Source organism: Triticum dicoccoides, chromosome 3A (assembly GCF_002162155.2).
Source record: "Triticum dicoccoides isolate Atlit2015 ecotype Zavitan chromosome 3A, WEW_v2.0, whole genome shotgun sequence".
NCBI classification, from domain to species: Eukaryota; Viridiplantae; Streptophyta; class Magnoliopsida; order Poales; family Poaceae; genus Triticum; species Triticum dicoccoides.
The window spans coordinates 43,843,133-43,848,518 of record NC_041384.1 but is presented as its reverse complement, the minus strand read 5'-3'; positions in this window follow the sequence as shown (position 1 = coordinate 43,848,518).

The following is a 5,386-nucleotide window of genomic DNA, read 5'->3' as shown; positions in this document are numbered from 1 at the left end:
CGGGACGGCGCGGCGGTGACGACGGGGACGACGGGGACGGGGACGACGGGGCGGCGACGACGGGGACGGGGCGGTGACGAGGGATATGGAGACGGGGGCGGCGGGCGACGGGGTAGAGGAGAAGAAGCAGATGAGAAACTGAAATTTTTGAAGTGTTTAGTTATATAGGATGGACCTTTAGTACCGGTTGGAGCCACCAACCGGTACTAAAGGCCTGTTTTGGCCAGGCCAAGCGGCGGGAACCGCACCCCTTTAGTACCGTGTGGTGGCTCCAACCGGTACTAAAGACCCCCCCTTTAGTACCGGTTTGAGCCACCACCCGGTACTAAAGCGGGTGCGCTGGCGCAGGTGCGGTGCGAAATGTTTAGTCCCACCTCGCTAGCCGAGAGGCGTCCGCACTGGTTTATAAGCCCCAGTGCGGTAGCTCCCTTGAGCACCTCTCCAAAGCAGGCCTACTGGGCCTAAATGTTCTGTGCTGCCCTGTGGGCCTACTGGGCCTTTGCGGGCCTGCATCCTGGCCCAACAACAGGTTGGGTTTCTAGTCGTATGCAGGCCGCTGTGGCGCAGTAGGTGGGCTTTTTTTTCTTATTTTTTTGCTTTATTTATTTTTGTTTTATTTATTTTTGAGTTGTTTTTTTTCTGTATTTAGAGTTTCTTTGTGAATATTTTTGCTTTAGGTACAAAAAATTACAAACTTTCTGTTAGTACCGGTAGTTTACAAATTTGAATAGTTTAAATTTTGATTTATTTGAAATTTGTGTGAATCACTAGTTTGTGAATAACTTAACTTTGAGAATAGATTTTTCAGTGATTTTTTTATGTTTAATATTAGTGTGTTTTATCATTATATTCAATTTGGTAATGCTTAGGTTATTTAAAAAAAATGCCTTTTGTAACGGATGAGTTTTCGTCCGAAACCCTGATACTTCGAAAGAGATTATCCATTTTGTACACGAAGTGCATCCAGTTTTTGCGGTAACCCTCTCTACTTTTTTGCACATGCTATGTGGGTGAAATTATGATACCATGCCAACTTTCAACCTTTTCCGAGTTCATTTGAAATGCTTTTTAATTTTAGGGTCATTTAGCTTAAAAAATCAGTAAAGGCATGAAAGAATTTATTTGCACATAAAATTTCTTCGCGTTTCAAATGCCAAAACACATAACTACCCTAACTATTACAGAGATTCCCTCCTGGGTGTGAAACACATAAGAAAGTGATGATAGTGAAGCTGATCACATCCCAGATCTTTGGGTGTGAAACTTTTTCTTCGTGTGTGTCCCTTTGCGCCGTAACCATGAAAAATCTTCATCATTTAACGGAATGCTCGGGTCAATATTCACTGTGAATGGAGCAATTTTATCAAACTTTTCATAATCTTCTGACATGTCTGTCTTGTCATCCACTCCCATGATGTTTCTCTTTCCAGAAAGAACTATGTGCCGCTTTGGCTCATCGTACGATGCATTCACTTCCTTTTCTTTTCTTTTTCTTGGCTTGGTAGACATGTCCTTACATAAAAAACACGTGCCACATCATTGGCTAGGACGAATGGTTCGTCTGCATACGCAAGATTGTTGAGATCCACTGTTGTCATTCCGTACTGCGGGTGTTCCGTTACCCCGCCTCGTGTCATATTGACCCATTTGCACCGAAACAAACGGACCTTCAAACCACGTCGATAGTCAAGTTCCCATATGTCCTGTATATAACCATAATATGTTTCCTTTCCTGTCTTGGTTTCTGCATCAAAGCGGACACCACTATTTTGGTTGGTGCTCTTCTTATCTTGGGCGATCGTGTAAAATGTATTACCATTTATCTCGTACCCTTTGAAAGTCATTATATTCGAAAATGGTAACTGGGACAACAAGTACAGGTCATCTTCAATAGAGGTGTCATGCATGGTACGTGTCTGCAACCAGCTGGCGAAACTCCTAGTTTGTTCACGTGTAATCCAGTCATCAGACCGCTCCGGGTGTTTGGAGCATAGCAAATTCTTGTGTTCATCCATATACGAAGCCACCAAGGCGGAATTCTGTAGAACTGTGTAGTGTGCTTCAGTGAGAGAATATCCGTCCATACATATTATTTGTTCCCCTCCTAGCGTGTCTTTTCCATCCAGTCTGCCCTTATGCCGCGATTCAGGAACACCAATTGGCTTAAGGTCAGGAATAAAGTCAATACAAAACTCAATGACCTCCTCATTTTCATGGCCCTTGGAGATGCTTCCTTCTGGCCTAGCACGGTTATGAACATATTTCTTTAAGACTCCCATGAACCTCTCAAAAGGGAACATATTGTGTAGAAATACAGGACCCAAAATGTTAATCTCTTCGCATAGGTGAACTAGGACGTGCGTCATGATGTTGAAGAAGGATGGTGGGAACACCAACTCGAAACCGACAAGACATTGCACCAAATCATTCTCTAACCTTGGTATGATTTCTGGATCGATTACCTTCTGAGAGATTGCATTGAGAAATGCACATAGCTTCACAATGGCTAATCGAATGTTTTCCGGTAGAAGCCCCCTCAATGCAACCGGAAGCAGTTGCGTCATAATCACGTGGCAGTCATGAGACTTTAGGTTCTGGAACTTTTTCTCTGCCATGTTTATTATTCCCTTTATATTCGACGAGAAGCCAGACGGTACCTTAATACTAAGCAGGCATTCAAAGAAGATTTCCTTCTCTTCTTTGATAAGAGCATGGCTTGCATGACCCTGATGTATGCCGTCTTTTCCGTGCATACATTGCTGGTCCTCCCGTGCCTCAGGTGTATCTTTTGTCTTCCCATACACGCCCAAGAAGCCAAGCAGGGTCACACAAAGATTCTTTGTCACGTGCATCACGTCGACTGCGGAGTGGACCTCTAGGTCTTTCCAATAGGGCAGGCCAATCATTGATGGTCACGAACAGCAACGCCTTTAGGTCAAATTCTTCCCCCATGTGCTCATCCCACGCACGTACACCTGTTCCATTCCACAGTTGTAAGAGTTCTTCAACTAATGGCCTTAGGTACACATCAATGTCGTTGCCGGGTTGCTTAGGGCCTTGGATGAGCACTGGTATCATAATGAACTTCCGCTTCATGCACAACCAAGGAGGAAGGTTATACAAACATAGAGTCACAGGCCAGGTGCTATGGTTGCTGCTCTGCTCCCCAAAAGGATTAATGCCATCTGCACTTAGACCAAACCATACGTTCCTTGCGTCATCTGCAAACTCCTTCCCGTACTTTCTTTCGATTTTTCTCCACTGCGACCCGTCAGTGGGTACTCTCAACTTTCCATCTTTCTTACGGTCTTCTCTGTGCCATCGCATCGCCTTGGCATGCTCTTTATTTTGGAACAAACGTTTCAACCGTGGTATTATAGGAGCATACCACATCACCTTGGCAGGAATCTTCTTCCTGGGGCGCTCGCCCTCGCGGCTGATCTTATAGCACAATGCACCGCATACCGGGCAAGCGTTCAAATCCTCGTACTCACCGCGGTAGAGGATGCAATCATTAGGGCATGCATGTATCTTCTGCACCTCTAACCCTAGAGGGCAGACAGCCTTCTTTGCTTGGTACGTACTCTCGGGCAATTCGTTGTCCTTTGGAAGCATATCCTTTATCATTACCAGCAACTTTCCAAATCCCTTGTCAGATACACCATTCTCTGTCTTCCATTGCACAATTCCAGTGTGGTGCCCAGCTTTTTCTTGTCACCTACGCAATTCGGGTACAACAATTTTTTGTGATCCTCTAACATGCGCTGCAACTTCTTCTTCTCCAAATCACTTGCGCAGTTTCTCTTTGCATCGGCAATGGCCCGACCTAGATCATCAACGGGCTCATCCGATGCCTCTTCTTCAGCTTCTTCCCGCATTTCCGGCTTAGCTTCTTCCCGCATTACCGGCTCAGCTTCTTCCCTCATTGTTGTATCATCGTATTCAGGGAACCCATGGCCAGGATAGCTGTCGTCGTCCTCTTCTTCTTCATTGTCTTCCATCATAACCCCTCTTTCTTCATGCTTGGTCCAAACATTATAGTGGGGCATGAAACTGGACTCAAACAGGTGGACGTGAATGGTTCTTGACGTAGAGTAATTGTGACCATTCTTACAGCCAGCACATGGACAATGCATAAAACCATCCGCTCGCTTGTTTGCCTCAGCCGCAAGCAGAAAAGTACGCACGCCATTAATGAACTCGGGAGAGCATCGTTCATCGTACATCCATTGCCGGCTCATCTTCAATACACATCACCGAAAACATCAAATTAATACAATACATAAAGTTCATACATAAAGATCATACAACACTTAAATGCAACAAACAAATAACTCTCTAGCTAAAGAATTTAAATGCAACAACAAATGCGATCAATATCGCAACTAAGGTAATAATTGATCCAACAACATAATGATACCAAGCCTCACTATGAATGACATATTTTCTAATCTTTCTAATCTTCAAGCGCATTTTCTCCATCTTAATCTTGTGATCATCGACGACATCGGCAACATGCAACTCCAATTCCATCTTCTCCCCCTCAATTCTTTTCAATTTTTCCTTCAAATCCTCGTTTTCTCTTTCAACTAAATTTAACCTCTCGACAATAGGGTCGGTTGGAATTTCGGGTTCAACTACCTCCTACATACAAATATCTATGTCAACTTGATGGGCATAATTTGTCATAAACACGAAATGCAATGAATAGTTTTAAAAGAGAATATACCACATCCGAATCATAACCCGGACGAGGGCCGACGGGGATGGATATCAAAACCATGGCACTATGCATAACAAACAATGTATGGGTAAGATAATTATACGAGTAACTATATATCCAAATCACACAAACATCATTTTTTATATAAAACTTCATGAACAAGAGGCTCACCACAAGGTGGTGCCAGCGACGGGATGTTGCGAGCGATCGACGGTGGTTACGACGGAGATTTAGAAGGTACTAAGTAAACCACACCTACATATGCAAAACTAAGTGTTATTTTTGACCTCAAATTGCATATAAATCAAATACTAGCACATATATATAATTCCTCCCAAATTACTAAACTCAAAAATCAATCACTATATAAAGCATTGCATGAGCTAATCTAGCAATGAGAGATGAAAGGAAAAAGTTGCTAACCTTTGTGATCATTTGAATGGATGGGGGCCTTCAAATCTTGGGCAAAATGTGTGATGAGCTTGAGAGGAAGAGGGAAAAGAACAGAAAGGAGAGGGGAAAGGGGAAGAACAGAGCGAGCTCGGGTGGACGAAGGGTCTATGTAGGACGACCTTTAGTACCGGTTCGTGATACGACCCGGTACTAAAGGTGCTGGAGGGGCCCCGGACTGACAACATCCTGCCACTACTCACTTTAGTACCG